This window comes from Rhinopithecus bieti, unplaced genomic scaffold, assembly GCF_001698545.2.
Source record: "Rhinopithecus bieti isolate Rb0 unplaced genomic scaffold, ASM169854v2 scaffold_18921, whole genome shotgun sequence".
NCBI classification, from domain to species: Eukaryota; Metazoa; Chordata; class Mammalia; order Primates; family Cercopithecidae; genus Rhinopithecus; species Rhinopithecus bieti.
Genome location: NW_016810178.1, coordinates 1,488,854 through 1,506,609, shown reverse-complemented (window position 1 = coordinate 1,506,609; position 17,756 = coordinate 1,488,854). Strand labels below are relative to the sequence as shown.

At 34.1% G+C, this 17,756-nt stretch overlaps 2 long non-coding RNA genes across 4 annotated transcripts in view; both read right to left on the bottom strand.

Annotated features, from left to right (window-relative positions):
- LOC108541825 (uncharacterized) overlaps window positions 1–17,756 on the bottom strand; it is a 141,064-nt gene that overhangs the window by 69,040 nt on the left and 54,268 nt on the right. The gene's annotated exons all lie outside the window — the stretch shown is intronic.
- LOC108541824 (uncharacterized) overlaps window positions 1–17,756 on the bottom strand; it is a 25,334-nt gene that overhangs the window by 5,204 nt on the left and 2,374 nt on the right. Inside the window, exons 2-4 of one of the 3 annotated variants that reach the window (XR_001889074.1) lie at window positions 15,362–15,608; window positions 15,022–15,202; window positions 2,835–3,171 (exon numbers count right to left, since the gene is read on the bottom strand). This is a non-coding gene — a long non-coding RNA (uncharacterized LOC108541824). Of the gene's footprint in view, window positions 1–2,834; window positions 3,172–14,663; window positions 15,203–15,361; window positions 15,609–16,451; window positions 16,542–17,756 lie in introns of those variants that run through there. The other 2 variants (XR_001889075.1, XR_001889073.1) reach the window with 2 other exon arrangements.

Genomic DNA, 17,756 nt, shown 5'->3' with positions numbered 1-17,756 from the left:
TCCTTTGTAGGGACATGGATGCAGCTGGAAACCATCATTCTTAGCAAACTATCACAAGAACAGAAAACCAAACACCGCATGTTCTCACTCATAGGTGGGAACTGAACAATGAGATCACTTGGACTCAGGAAGGGGAACATTGCACACTGGGGCCTATCATGGGGAGGGGTGAGGGGGGAGGGATTGCATTGGGAGTTATACCTGATATAAATGATGAATTGATGGGTGCTGACGAGTTGATGGGTGCAGGACACCAACATGGCACAAGTATACATATGTAACAAACCTGCACGTTATGCACATGTACCCTAGAACTTAAAGTCTAATAATAAAAAAAAATTCTCTTGCGTTTAGATCAAATAAATAGTATTAATCAATACTTTGTACATTAATATATAAACCTTGCCCTCAACAGTGTCAAATCTGCATGTGAAAATCACTACACAGAAACATGGCGTAATGTCTGATGAGATTACCTCTGGATGTGTAGTCATACATTAAATATCAAATGATTAAGAGGAAATACGCTAAAAACAGTTGTTAAATATCAGTTGTCGGATCATGGTAAATTTTTAGCATCTTTTACATATATGTTCTCAATTCAATTATATTAGACATTTTAACATGTTAGAAAGGTAAAAGCAATTAATCTTTATTTCAACAAAGAATGCCACCACAACTCTTTCCCCAGGGATGCCATCCCCCTGCAAGTAAGGGAGTTCTCAGGCTTTTACCTATTTCTGAGGCTATCTCTCTCCATTTAATCTATCTAAATTGTTGAGAAATATCCTGTGTTTGGAGAAGATATAAAAGGGATAGATATGAAGCATATCATAATTGGTATAAAACATTATAGTGGAATATAGTAGAATTATTCAAGTTATCTAAACAAAGGAAACTAAAAAGTCAAACATTTAGCTTTACCTTATCTGTCATTTGTATTGCGGTGTTAGCAGTGTTCTCCATAAATCTTGAGCATCTTCTGCTATCTAAATACAACCTATATTGTTTAATTGGTTTATAAGGCACACCAAAGGAACTTTCTTGTGTTCCATACTTGAGTTAATGTTGGGCAGGGAAACATGACATGGCAGCAGTAGGTAAAAGAGAACATTTAGCAGCAATAGGATTTGCAACCAGAAAGAAACATGAAATCATAAGCTATGGGTATTTGTTATCATATTGGGAAATATACTGACCTTCCATTATTATGGCTAATACATTTATGTATTATGACCTTCCATAAGACTAAGGAGTTATGTAAATCACTCCATAATTTTAATGATTTAGTCAGCTATCTGGGTTAAATATGCTTTGTTAACTATAAAACTCTTTGAACTTTGGGGTACAAGTTCATGCCAGCCCTGCTTCCCACCATCAATCCACAATGTGTTGTGACTTATTCCTACTGTTCTGGAATAGTAGGTTTGGAATATTTGAAGTCTCTCCTTAAATTATTCACAATCTGTTCATCTTCTTTGAGTGCAAAAGTCGTCATTTGCCTTTTGGTTGCTCAGAAGCCTATTTTTTGGTATGATATTCCAAGATTTACTATTAGGCTGCAGTATTGCACATTAGAGTTCAGAAAAATATGTCTCTAAAGCTCAATTTATCTATTCAGTCTGATGTAGTTACTTGGAAAGTACAGAATAATTACTTTTCTAAAGTGTATCTGGCCTGATCTAAAGAGATTTCACTTATTCAGGGATCAACTCCACGCAAAGACTGTAAATTTCACACAATAAGAATAATACTAACAGATTGCAGGAATTCTAATGAGTGAGTTTCCATGTCTACTAGGACCCAAACAGATATGCAGCCATGGTAAAGGAGAAGAACTGAAAAGCATGCAAACTATTTACAAGATAATTACCCAAGTGGAAATTACATTAAAATACATATTTTGCTAAATTTCTAAAATTCACATATTTTAGCTTAAAATAGTAATATATATGGAATACTGCCTACATATAAAGTTATTATACAGGTATTTTCACAATAGAGAGGAGATGCTGAAGACAGTATTTGACTCAATAATTCAGCAAGTTTCAAAAGATGTTACGATAAACTGAAGTTGGCAGTTATCATGCATAATTTTCATATGTGGTTGCATTGAATTTCTAATTCTGGGCACCAACTCAAATTCTGAGAACATGTAATATGCTTTCTATTGAAACTAGCATTTGAGTAATAATACATAATAGGACGATATTATGTGAGTAACATTTGTATGTGAGATATTATCATGGCTAAAACTGTATTAGCCATAACAATATCTTAGGAAAACTTGAACTTCTTTCTTTTAAGAGGCATAGAAAAGAAATAAGAACTCTTTCAACAGTTTGCTTACTCTTTTCAAAGCTTTCACAAAATAATACAAATATAACTTTTAAAAGCAACAAAATAGTATTTAATATCAGTAAGAAAGAGTAAGTGAACGTTAAATTTTACTGCTAGATTTTTTTTCTAAATTGAACAGTTTACCAATTTATAACAATCTTAGTTATCATTTGTAATTAATTATGATTACATATTGCTCCATTTATACAACATTAAAAATTTAGTAATACGGGCATGTGTTTCTCAACAATGGCGATATTGTCTGAGAAATGTGTCATTAGGTGATTTCATCGTTGTACAAATATCAGAGTGTATTTACACATTCTACATCAGAGTGTACTTTCAAGCCTAGATAGAAGAGCCTACCACACACTTAACCTGTATAGTATGGCCTGTTGCTCTTAGGCTACAAGCCTGTACGTCATGTTATTGTACTGAATACGGCAAACAGTTGTAATACAATGTAATACAAGTATTTGTATCTCTAAACTTACCTAAACATAGAAAATAAAAAGATACTATAGTATAACCTCATGGTTCCACCATTGTATATGTGGTCCTTCATTGATTGAAACATTGTTAGGCAGCACATGACCATATACTGGACACATTCAATGTCAAATATGTATGACTGTCAAGGTGAGGGATCAGGGTCTTAGGCTGCACATAGAAAGATGTGGATTATTCTGAGACTCTACATCCTCCAAATGCCAGCTCTGCAATTTTTGTATTACTAGTAATAGTGAGTGATCTGGCTTCTTTTCCAGAGATTGAGTTTCATCTCTTCAAGGCAATCTTATTCTGTCATTTCATCCAGTCCATGCTCCTCTCCTAAATCAGAGATAAAATATATTACAAATTCTGTTACAAACTCCAGTGTTGTCACAATCAAAAAATGCCAATTTGGTGTTCCTACTAGATTAATGAAAGTGATTTCCTGAAAGTGATAAACTTTGCAAACTGACAAACAGCATTCTAGTTTATACAGCATCTTGCTTTGTCTCTAGTAGCCATTTCATTTTTGGGGTGGCAGGGAATGAGTAAACCTGCATGCTTTCTTCCTTAAAATGGAAAGAAAAATAAGAAAACGTTTACAAGCCTGGTTTTCAACAACTTTAGTTTAATTGATAAAAGAATACACACACACATACACGTTAGATAGTTTCCAAAGACAGTGTGAAACCTATCTGCTACTCTCTATGTGGCATGCACTACCTACAATCAAGAGTGGAGATGCTCTTTGAATCTGAGCTGAGCCTGTGACTGCTTTGATCAGTGGAATGTGGACAGAGTGCAGTCTTCGGCTACTGAGCATTGTCGTTAAGATTTGGCAGTCTACTCTCCCTATCATGGAAAACTATGATTCCAAATAAGAGTGCAAGTTATTCTGCTAGACAGAGAAACCACTTGTTAAGGTCTTGAAAGTTGAGACACAACATAGAGAGAGGCCACATGGAGAAGTACACAGGTACCAGATATCCAGACCCAGCTGGTAGGCCCAACAGTCATGTGACTTGACTCACTTAAGAGACTTCAACCTAAATCTATCAAGCCACCTAACGACTCTACTTCTGCCAGCTTACAGAATAAAATGCCTATTGTGTAAATCACCAAATTTGGAAGTTATCTGTTATTCAAAAATATTGAAGTGAAATAGATTTTTTAATGTTAAGTGGAATGTTGCTTTTGAAAAAAGCTTCACATATATATTATACACTTTGGGACATTATGGGAGATGCAAGCTGGAAATGCCTTGAGAAGATTGTTAGGCATGAAGGAAACTTTGGAAATTATTATTTGAGCTGGAAAGAAAGAGACACAAGTTCTATAAAAGCAATATAATTAATAAAATAATCAATAAAAGGATTATGAAAAATTGAAAATGTTACCCCAACTTGTTGATCTGTCTAAAGATAGTACCAGAAAAGTTTTGAGAGTGTGAACTTTTAAAATATAAATATCATATTTGTATATCAGTTGATGATAAAGTACAAGAGTAGCCAGAAGGGCTAAAAGTAAGTGCTCAATTTTCAAGATAAATTAGAGAAAATACAAAATGCAATACTTTTCTGTCTTCAAAATAAAATTTTGTCTTATTCTCAGTCTCTGTGGAACACAAAAAGAGCTTTCAAAGTGGGAAATAGCCTCAGAGCAAAGGTCAAATCTTGTCCATTGCCAGTGTAAACTGATCTCTGTGTAAATTTCAGATCAGGGATCAGCTGTACATGCCTTTGTTAAGGCTCAAAAAACTTCAATTTGTCACCTTTAGAAATTTTCAGCTAGACAAAAAGACCTCTAGGTCAAACAATAGAATTTCTGAAAATTTTAAGAAAACTTTTACCTCAGTAGCCTTGGATGGGAGGTCTAAGGTACAGAAGCTCTTACTTCTGAAGGGAATGTGAGTGCTATTTTTTGTTTTTATGTGTTTTCTTGTCTAATGAGTTTTATTATAATATGATAAATTTAAACAACCTACAAAGCTTATTGAAGAAATTATAACATATTGAACTGAAACAAAAGGAGACAGTTTATTATGAAAAGAGATCACACGGGACCTCAAAATTTTAAAAGCATGAGCCTTTTCTTATAGAAAACTGAGGTTAAGTCAGAGGGCATATGAAAATTCCTGAGGATGGAACCAAGATCTATGCGGAGCCACTTCATTGAAACTAGAAGGTCTAATCAAGGAACCACATGTAGGTACCCAGTTGGATATTTTAAAAACTGTTGTCTTATTGGGTCCTTTATGTTCTTCTCTAAACTGGAACATATCTCAAAATAATAAGAGCTATGTATGACAAACCCACAGCCAATATCATACTGAATGGACAAAAACTGGAGGCATTTCCTTTGAAAACCGGCACAAGACAAGGATGCCCTCTCTCACCACTCCTATTCAACATAGTATTAGAATTTCTGGCCAGGGCAATCAGGCAAGAGAAAGAAATAAAGGGTATTCAAATAGGAAGAGAAGAAGTCAAATTGTTTCTGTTTGCAGATGACATGATTGTCTCAGCCCCAAATCTCCTTAAGCTGATAAGCAAATTCAGCAGTCTCAGGATACAAAATCAATGGGCAAAACATCACAAGCATTCCTATACACCAAAAACAGACAATCAGAGAGCCAAATCACAGGTAAACTCCCATTCACAATTGCTACAAAGAGAATAAAATACCTAGGGATACAACTTACAAGGCATGTGAGGGACCTCTTCAAGGAGAACTCCAAACCTCTGTTCAAGGAGATAAGAGAGGACACAAACAAATGGAAAAATATTTCATGCTCATTAATAGGAAGAATCACTATCATGCAAATGGCCATACTGCCCAAAGTAATTTATAGATTAAATGCTATTCCCATCAAGCCACCATTGACTTCCTTCACAGAATTAGAAAAAACTATGTTAAAATTAAATTTCATATGAAATCAAAAAAGAGCCAAGACAATTCTAAGCCAAAAGAACAAAGCTGGAAGCGTAACACTACCAGACATCAAACTATTACAAGTCTACAGTAACCAAAACAGCATGGTACTGGCACCAAAACAGATATATAGACCAACAGAACAGAACAGAGGACTCAGAAATAATGGCACACATCTACAACCATTTAATCTTTGACAAACCTGAGAAAAAACAAAAAAGCATTTAATGAATGGTGTTGGGAAAACTGGCTAGCCATATGTAGAAAACCGAAACTGGACCCCTTCCTTACATCTTACACAAAAATTAACTCAAGATGGGCTAAAGACTTAAATGTAAAATCTAAAACCATAAAAATACTAGAAGAAAACCTAGGCAATACCATTCAGGACATAGGCATGGGCAGACTTCATGACTAAAACACCAAAAGCAATGGTAACAAAAGCCAAAATTGACAGATGGGATCTGTTAAACTAAAGAGCTTCTGCACAGCAAAAGAAACTATCATCAGAGTGAGCAGGCAACCTACAGGATGGAAGAAAAATTTTGGAATCTATCCATCTGACAAAGGGCTAATATCCACAATCTACAAGGAACTTAAACAAATTTAAAAGAAAAAACAAACCACACCATCAAAAAGTGTGCGAAGGATAGGAACAGACACTTCTCAAAAGCGGACAGTTACACAGTCAACAAACATATGAGAAAAAGCTTATCATCACTTGTTAGAGAACTGCAAATCAAAACTATAATGAGATACCATTTCACACCAGTTAGAATGGCAGTCATTAAAAAGTCAGGAAACAACAGATGCTGGAGAGGATGTGGAGAAATAGGAACACTTTTACACCATTGGTGGGAGTGTAAATTAGTTCAACCATTGTAGAAGACAGTGTGGCAATTCCTCAATGATCTAGAAACAGAAATATCATTTGACCCAGCAATCCCATTACTGGGTATATACTTGAAGGATTATAAATTATTCTACTAGAAAGACACATGCACACATATGTTTATTGCAACACAATTCACAATAGAAAAACTTGGAACCAACCCAAATGCCCATGAGTGATAAACTCGATAAAGAAAATGTAGCACATATATAACATGGAATACTATGCAGCCCCAAAAATGATGAGTTCATGTCCTTTGCAGGGACATAGATGAAGCTGGAAACCATCATTCTCAGCAAACTAACACAGGAGCAGAAAACCAAACACCGCATGTTCTCACTCATAAGTGGGAGTCAAACAATGAGAACACATGGACAAAGAAAGGGGAACATCACATACAACTGGGGGCCTGTTGAGGGATGGGGGACTAGGGGAGGGATAGCATTAGGAGAAATATCTAATGTAGATGTTGGGTTGATGGGTGCAGCAAAACCACCATGGCACGTGTATACCTATGTAACAAACCTGCACATTCTGCACATGTAGTCTAGAACTTAAAGTATAATTTACAAATGTTAAAAAATGTTATGAGCTGGTTATTACTCTCTTCCTACCACTTTAACTCTATTTGAATGTGAGCCAACTACACATTCTTTGTCCTTGTTCACTATTATATATTTAGTGAATGGGGTACTGAGAATTTGTCTCTTTTTAAAGGTTCTCAGATCAAAAGAGACAATATCTAAGTAGATGAACTAGAGATTCCACACCAAAGAAACCTTATTCACAAAAAAACAAGGCAATTCTAGAATTCAAACTGATAATGTAAAAGAATGATACTTTGGCAAGACGGTGTCTAAAAATGGAATGGCTATATTTGACACAAGGAAAGAAATAAATTCTTGTGGCCAGAGAGTTGGATGGCACCCAAACCTCTGCCCTTCCTAGTTTGTAAATAATTACTTTTCTCCCTCAAAACATGGAACTTAAATCCCTCCAGTAGAGTTGTGATCCATTTGACAAATGGACTGCAGAGGTAGTACCATTCTAAATTTCTAGTCCACGTATAAATAAAGCATTAAGGCAACTCCCTCTATTTTACTCTTGGAGTAAACTACCAAACACAGAAAAAAGCCACATGAAAAGTATAAGGTTACAATCACCTCTAACCCATAGGCCCAACTACCATCTGAGTCCAACCACATAAGAGATCAGAAAAAAGATCGGAAAACAACCAGGTAAACCTAGGAACTGGTGGTTTGTTTAAGCCAAATGTTAGCAAACATTTTTAAGAAAAAGTTACAAACTAAATATTTTAGAATTTGTGATTCATACATGGCATCTGTTTTTACAACCTTTAAAAAATGTGGAAAGCATCAATAGTTAGCAGGTCATACAAAACAGGTCACAGGCAGTGAGAAATTCTTTGTTGATGTTTGTTTTCAGCCACTAACTTTTATGCTGATTAAGTAGGAACACGTGACTAAAACAATTTATAAACATATTTTAATCATAAAACTGAAATTTAACAGCATATTGAAAACTTTATAGACTATTTGATAATATGGTATAATTTTATTACAGTTTCAAAACAAAATCTAGGAGGTTAAATTTTCTGACCTGATTTCTCAAACAATAAAACAAAATATGAAAGTATGTTAAAAACTAAATAACCACTAATTCACTCATTATGGAAATAAATAACAGCATTGCAAGTTTTATTATATTTTAGGTGTCTTCTAGTTGATCAATTAGATTGCTAGCCTATAAATTCCAAATTGCAATAAAATTGCCACCAGTAAATTATAGGGTAATGAAGAGTTTTAAAAAATGCATCTGTTTCATTTTGCCTTGCTGAAATCCTTCCTATTACCTCACAAGAAGATGCTTCAATCTCATACACACCAATGTTTGTATGTCAAACTCTGCAATTTCTTTGTCTATAATGATACAATTACTTAATACTAATAAACACTGATAATAGTAATTAATTAAACTAATTATTAAGTACATATTGTGATTATAGTAGTAGCTTTTGGCTTTATGGGGAAAATGAAAACACAGCACATATGTTGATGAGGAAAGTAATCTTTAACAGATAAGATGCACAGAGAGAAGAGGTAAAATAGGAAATAACTTTTATTTATATTCACATGGTAATTTTCACAGAGTATCTACTCAGAATATTTTCCAATTGACAAAAAATAAGGTAAAATATGATTAGATGTCAAGTGAATGCTATGACTAATAATTTAGAAGAGGTATACTTATTGTTAAACTTTAAAAAAATATATTTATTGGCTGGGCGTGGTGGCTCACACCTATAATCCCAGCACTTTGGGAGGCTGAGGTGGGCGGATCAAGTGGTCAGGAGTTCGAGACCAACCTGGCCAACATGGTAAAACTCCATCTAAAAAATTAGCCAGGTGTGGCCTGTAATACCAGCTACTTGGGAGGCTGAGTCAGGAGAATCTCTTGAACCTGGGAAGTGGAGGTTGCAGTGAGCCGATATGGCGCCATTGCACTCCAGTCTGGATGACAGGGTCAGACTCTGTCTCAAAAAAAAGTTTATTGATCTTTGATATATATCTTTGGTGTAGAAATAAAAATTCAGAAGAAGTGAAATCAGTAATCTGTTATATCATTAGGTTTTCAATTTTTTGGTTTCACAGAAAAACTAAATAGATGAAGGTATAGATAGACAAATATAGATATATAATATAAATATTTTTCAATTAAAATACACTTTTGGATGTTTGGTTCTAAGAGGGAATGTATAAGACATTTTAAAATCTCTATTGTGAGTGACTTTCAAAATTACAATTATTAGCTCTATTTTATCTTTATATAGAGCATGTTATCTCAGCAGACAAGTAAATAAGACTCAATTCACAAGTCTTTACATGGAATCTGGCCCGGTGCAGTGACTCATGCCTGTAATCCCAGCACTTTGGGAGGCCGAGGCGGGCAGATCACAAAGTCAGGAGATCGAGACCATCCTGGCTAACACAGTGAAACCCCGTCTCTACTAAAAATACAAAGAAGCATTAGTCGGGTGTGGTGGCGGGTGCCTGCAGTCCCAGCTACTTGGGAGGCTGAGGCAGGAGAATGGTGTGAGCCCGGGAGGCGGAGCTTGCAATGAGCCGAGATCGCGCCACTGCACTCCAGCCTGGTCGACGGAGTGAGACTCCATCCCAAAAAAATGAGTAAATAAATAAATAAAGTATATGGAATCTTTGCTTGAATATCTGTTCTTTTAGATATTTAGCGACAAGGCCATTTCATCCACTTCTTATAAATAAACAATCATATAATATCCCATGTTTATTCAATATTGCTGCTTATTTGTTTACATCATTTTGTCCCTATACTATCAGTTTCACATTGACTCTTTCCTGATTATCATGCAAAATTTAGATGATCCTTTCCCTGTATTCCCTACATTCTCTCGTGCATAGAAGAGATTGTATTCATACATCGACTTTAAGTGTTCTAAGCAGAATCACCATACAAACCTGGAGGTTTTCTTGAAAATATGCAAAATGCTTTCAATCATTTACTCTCCAGACATGTAACATTTATGCTCAGTATTGTCTTTACATGAGCAGACTGAGAAAATGTGCTTTCCTGTTTGTCACAGGAAAAAAGAAGGGCAAAGAATTGGGCATTTATAACTCTGACAAAGAGAAAATGTACACTGACATACTATTCTTTGGCCCATATTTAAAAGGCTTACAAACCATAAAGTTCTGCTACACTCCACTTTTCTGGCAAATTTGTGTCTTGTTGGAAGTAGCAATCCTGGCGAGTTTTTGTTTAAGCATTCTAACTGGTGAAATTTGAAGGTTAAAACCAAGATATCTAATAAGTCGCCTTGGTTTTTAAAACAAAAATAAGGTTCACTGATTCTACTAACTTTTATAAGGAACTCTTACAACTCAACAGCAAAAAATCAAACACTCTAATTTAAAAATTGGCTAAGAACTTGCTTGAGTAGACAGTTCTCTAAAGAAACGTACAAATGGACAATAGATACATGAAAAAATGTTCAATGTCATTATATCATGGAATGCAAATCAAAATCACAATGAAATCTTTACGCCTGTCAGGATGGCTATTATCGATAAAATAAAAGATAGGAAGTATTGGCGGCCAGGTGCGGTGGCTCACGCCTGTAATCCCAGAACTTTGGGAGGCCTAGGCGGACGGATCACGAGGTCAGGAAATCGAGATGATCCTGGCTAACACGGTGAAACCCTGTATCTACAAAAAAAAAAAAAAAAAAAAAAAAAAAAAAATTAGCTGGGCATGGTTGCTGGCGCCTGTAGTTCCAGCTTCTTGGGAGGCTGAGGCAGGAGAATCGCGTGAACCTAGGAGGCGGAGCTTGCAGTGAACTGAGATTGGGCCACTGCACTCCAGCCTGGGTGATAGAGCGAGACTTGTCTCAAAAAAAAAAAAAAAAAAAAAAAATGAAGTATTGACAAGGATGTGGAGAAAAGATAACCCTTGTACACTATTGGCAAGAATGTTAAGTTGTTACAGCTATTATGGAAAACATGATGAAGGCTCTCCAAAAAATTAAAATATATATAATTATCATATGATCCAGCAATCTCACTTCTGGGCATATTTCTGAATGAAATAACATCAGTATCTTGAAGATATATCTATACTCCTATATTTATTGTAGCACTATGCACAACAGCCAAGATGTAGAAACAACCTAAATGTCTATTCACAGATAAACAGGTAAAGAAAATACGGTACATTCATCCACAGGTAAATGAATGAAGAAAATATACATGCAATGGAATACAATTGGAATATACATAGAATGGAATCCTATTTGGCCTTAAAAAAGAAGAAAATTCTGTAGTATGCAACAACTTGGATAAATCTTAAGAACATTATGCTAAGCGAAATCAGCCAGTTACAGAAAGATAAATGCTGCATGATTTCACTTATATAAATTACTTAATTCTTTTAAACTAATAAAAACCATGGAATCAAAGAGTGGAATGGTGGATGCCCAGGGCTAGGAAAAGAGGAAAATGGAGGTACTAATCAATAGGTATGAAGTTTCACTTATGAATAGGTTCTAGATGTTTGTTCTAACACATTGTACCTAGAGTCAATAGTAATTTATTGTACACTTATACATTTTAAAAATACAGTAAATATATATATTTAGCATAATATATTTATAACTTACAACTCTAAAAGACCAAAAAGACCATCATTAACAAACTACTTAAAGAACATCATCAGAAAACATAAAAGACACATGGAATAGAAATTATGAACATATAGTCAATGAAAGACAAATGAAGACATAAAGAACATTTAATATAGCAACATTTTCACCCATCAAATTCACATTTTAAAATATAATATTCAGTGCCTTTGAAGGTTAGTTAATGTTCAAGATAGATTCAGAGCTGGTTAGAGTTGCATCAGTTAGTAAGATATTTATGAAAATATTTAAAGAGCCAATATCCATAGTTATTAATCACTGAGAATCTCTTATGAATGATTTAAAATTATTAACCAAATTATATGTCAAAACATTTATATATACATATGCCAAACTTTGGGGAACAACTTACATTTCAAACTGTAGTGAAATGATTAATATGTTATACCATATCTGCCACCAAAAAAAGATAGCAAACGCTTGCTAGAACATGCAACTATATCCTCATGTTGCCCACTTGTGAATTAAAGCCTCATGCTTTAATTCAACCCCTAATGGGTTTGTTTCAAACTGGAAGCACTTAAGTAACATATGCACATTAGCAGCAAAAGGATCTGAAAATGTTAATTCTTAAATTTTCACCTTAGAAAAGCCTGTCTCATAATGTGGAAAAATTCTAAATCATAGACAGGATGCCTACCATGGTGGACACAAATAATGGGTGTTTGCTGTAAAATGCCCGTTTTCTGTCTTATTTAAATAAGTTTGCATATTTTGCAATAGACATGAAAAATATAATTCTTCCTTTCCCTGATGCTCAGGATTCTTCTCTCCCTTTAACATTAAACTCAAGCAAATAGGTTTTTATTAGCTTGCTATGCAAGTTAATCTAAGATTGTTGAACATTCCCTTTTCTATTCAACTGGATTTACTATTTTCATTGCAAAAAGTTTGCAATTAAACGTGTATTTAGAAAAAACTAAGTAATTACAAATGTATACAATGAATATATACATATGTGTGTATATGATATGTGTCATACTATTATTTATCATATATTTGTTGAGTTTTCCATCTGTAAAGTGGTAGTAATAATTGTTGAATAATAATGTGAAGATTCAGGCACTTAAATATTTAATAACTAGCAGAGAGTAGGTACTATGTAAATGTCAGTTAAATGACTTTCACGAAAATACATGATTGTTTGTGATGTTTTCTCTCAGGTGCAGGATTTTCAGTCAAATAGTTATACAGATAACTAAACAATGTTTTAATAGCTTTTTTGTCCACTATGTGTTTGGTCCAATTACCTATCCATGGGCACATATTTTTCAGCAATGTTATTTTATTTTGCAGATGGAAATTCTTTTTTCTCTCTTTTACCAGCTATTCCTAACTACCCACCTCCCTTGCTCTTCAGAAATTTAATATCATTCTTATTGTAGAAAAATTTGTGTTTGTGGTTTTAGGTTGTTGCAAAGAAAATAGGCATAGAAACTTATTTCAAGCAATATAACATATTTGAACAAGAGTATAAATTAGATCCTAATATATACAGGTTAAGATCATAGCAAGAGGAAGCATTTCAATTATTTTGCCAGGGGATATTAGGGAAATTTCACTAAAAGGAAAAAAAAAGTAAGGTTATACTCTTGTTTTTACAAGGGGTTAGTACAACTCTTCCCCGACCCCCAGATTGAGGACTGATTATTAAAGACTTACGAGGATAAAGTTCAGGGAGTCATATTTTCTCCATTTTTGCATGTTCAAATACTCATTATTTCAGATGTGATAGTCTGCTATCCAGTTTGATATACTAAAATTCTGCCTTTAGAGAATGTCCTGATATTATATGAATTACATGGTTTAGGGGAACATCTTTTCTCTGTCTTCATGGTCTTAGGATTACCTGATCCCCAAAGATTTTATACTTAAAACTGCTTTAGGTCCTGGTCTGTGAAGAAAGGTGCGTGCTTTTTCGATTATAGTCAGTATATCCTAAGTAGTCTAGCCTACCCCCTATATAGTAATATTGATACGTAGCCGGTAGTAGCGTAGTACTATGATATAAGACGAAAGGAAAGGGTCTTGTTGTGTTGCCCACGTTTGAGTGCAGGGCCTATTTACAGCACACTGAAGCCTTGAACTCTGACCTCAAGCAGTCTTCCCACCTCAGGCTCCTGTACCTGGCTGTGAAAATCTCCTTTAAAGTCATATGCTGTTCTGTTGAAATGCTTTGGCTGGAGAAGTCTTATGACCTTATTCAATTACAGAGTCTCTAATATTATTTCTCATTGATCTAATGACGTAAATGAAATTTCAAACCCAATATTTAAAACTCATTATAGTTATAATTTACCCAATAACTCATAACTACCAATAACTTATAACTCTTTTATTCACTGTCATAATTATCATCCACTTATGACACCTCAGGTTAACATAATTGATATTTGATCCTATAATCACAAATGTCATTAGTCACCTATAATAGTTACATTCATCATTAACATAATATTAACTTCCTGTGATGACAATATATAAAATAACCTGAATTGGATTCTATTTGATATTATTATCAATGGCCTGATAGATTGAGAAGATAGTTAATAGCTGCACTGTTAAATATTAAACATTACCTTCAATAAAATTTACTATTTCAATAGTAGCTATTAGAGTATCACATTACAATATTGTTTAATTTTTTAATTTTTTTTCTGATAAACTAATTCTTGTTATAGTTATGTTCTTAATATATTGGAATTAAGATTGTTTTCAAAATGTATTAGCCTGTTTAACCTGTGAAAACATTAGTAAAACATATAACATTAGACCAAATTATTTTATTGGTTTCAGCATTTATGTTTGGATCTGTCAAGATCCAATCAGGAGACAGAAACCACAGACCAGAGATTTTCAATGGAATAGTTACTATAAAGTTAAACTAGCTCTCGAACTCAAGGCTTTTGTAGTTATATACTGCTTTGTATACAACTACGTTTTCATTTAGTTGCTTAAGACAATCATGACATATTATTACTCAGGATTCTTATGATCCTTGGCTGACTGGAATCATCTGGGCAGTCCTTCTATTCCAAATGGTCCAACTTATGCAGTTCCATTGCCCTGGGAGCTCAGCCGGGGATGAGGATAGAAAATCCAAATGGCTCACCCACATGTCTGGTGCCTTAGTTACGGTAGCTGAAACATCTGGATGAGGCTCAACTTCACTAGAAGCAGCATAAGTTATACTTCTTCTTACATGGTGGCACAGAACTCAAAGAGAGCAATAAAAAGTTGGTAGATCTCATTTCTGTCCCGTGCTTATTCGCCAAAGCAAGTTGCAATGTCAACTAGGATTCAAGGAGAAGGGAAGTAAACTGTACTGCATGGAGAGAGTTGCAAAAAATACATAAGGATGGGAGAATAGTTGACAATTGTCATTTAAGACGAGGCAGAAAAAGGAATATTAAGGTATATGAAGATAGCAACAGCAGACTGCAGCTACCTACCTAGTGCTGATGAAACAAAGGGAAGAAGTTGAGAAAATTAAAACTTAAAAGGTTAGAGGAGTCGACAATTGAAGCTGGAACTTAGATCCTGATCAGAAGGCACTATTCAGCTGGTGCCATGTCTTGGAGCTCACAGAGGTTCCTCCTATTTTAAGTATTAGCATATTAAGTCTTTATTTTACTTCATTCAGTCTTTAATGAAGGCTGGCTTCTCTGAAGGTGTAAGATAGAAATGGTTTTGAGAGTGCTGAAATTAAAAAAACAAATGAAAAAACAAACACATGAAATCATGTTCTTACTGAAACAAATTGTCACTATGATAGTGAATAAAATGGGAAACAACTAGAAAAGGAAAAATCAACAGAAAGAAAACAGAAAGGAGAAGGTGTCTTTTCTCCCTCCGGGCTTTCGAGCCAGCCGGCGGAACAGAAATGTGGTTGGTAGTGTCCACCCTGGCATTACAAAGCAGAATATGGTCCTGAGGTGTTTAAACCTGAGGACAGTAGCCACTTCTGTTTATAAAAAATAAAGAGAATGTATATTACCATGCCTTAGTGAATCATTAAATGGGAAATGCCCTTAATTACTTTGCAATATGAAATTTTAAGGGTAATATAAGACATGCTCCCTAATATTGACTTTTACAATGTTTCTAACATTTAATAACCATTAACTAGACATTACATTATAGAAATATTATAATATTTTCCCTCATTAAAAAAGTTATTAAATTCTATATGCATCTTAAAGTTTGTCATGACGATTTTGAAATTAAGTTCCGTGATTATGTTATCTTAACAAATGCGTAGTCTATAAGGATGGCTTCTTATAAAGGTAACATATTTAAGGCTTTAAGGTCTCTAATGTATGTGTTTTTTTTGTTCTTATCAGCAATATTTACAGTTACACTACAGATTATCATTTGTGTTACTATAAAGAGTGAAATGTTGTTATAGAATTACAAGAAATAGTTTACTATATACTTTAATTAAAGCATAATTATATACACTCAAATATTTAAAATACAAACATATGTTTATATAATTTTACATTAAATAATTTGTGATTATGGATTGGAGACCCAACCTACCTGTTTGTTTTAGGAAACAACAGAAGCCTCAGATTCATGTCAAATCAACTATCATTGGCAATCCTCTTTCTCCTTTTTTACTCTTCAGCTTTCTCCTAATATTAACAAAAGAAGAGTTTCACTAACAGATGAATAAACTTTAAAAAATGGCTTTTATGTAACAATCTGTAGGTGTATAATTAGGAATTCAATATTTTAAGAAATTTAATTTTATATTTAGTGTGAAATTAGAACAAGAAATAATTTTGAATGTGTATAATATTTAAAGGTAAACCTGTTAGCTAAGAAATAGAAATAGGAAGAAAAGAGTTCAAATTGCAAACCCAAGCCTCCCATTTTATCCTATAATTCATGCAGAATCAATTCCTTCTAGAACAGGGTGTGGTTTTCTAATAGTGTTCTGACTAAAGGGCTGTTACCTAGCATGGCTATAATTACATGATGTCAGTATTCTATGCACTAGGCAGAAATGTCTATTGCATCCATCTTTTACAAAGGGCAGCAAGGATTCCCCAAAGTCATCAGTTCACATTTCAATTGTTTTAAGCTATGTGAATTGTTTTGAAGTTAAAAAAAATCAAAGACCACATAGTCATTATGACCTGAAACTATATAATTTTAAGCCAAATGTCCCACCTACTTGAGGCATGGCACAGTTATTCTGGCTTTCTTAAAACAATAAATAAAATGGGAAAATATAAAATAAAAGAAATATGGACAGAGGACAAGAACTACGATCATAGTGCCTCAGCCCTCATGAGGAGACATTTGGGTTTTATTGTTCTATATGAAGTAAAGTACAATAAATGACATTTCTACAAATGCTGCCTCTGATCTGCTGAAAACATAAGGGGAAAGGGGTAAAACCTACTTCCCTTAAAATGCTTTCACATTTATATAGGAAACCACAGCCTAGACTCAGAAATAATTCTTCTCTTACTTGGTAGCAAGTATTAGAGATAATATATTCATTTATTTAGAAAACCCTACTAGTATTTTAGTCTCTTTCTGTGATTTTGTGTGGCCATGAGGAGATTGTAAAGTAGGATAAATTCTTGTTATATTCAGAAGTACCCACTGCCCTTATGCTGTTCCCTACCTCTATGTGAAATTTAATTACAACATTGTTTTCTGATTCTGATTCCCTGTCTCACCAACTGAAAACCTTAAAAACTGAGGCATGGAAATATTACCTAGAAGTTATAAAATTTCTTTTCAAAAAATATTAGTACGCTTTTATTATGTTCAAGAAGCAAGAAAAATGTGTTTATATTTTTTACAATAGTGGACAAATTTATACTTGCT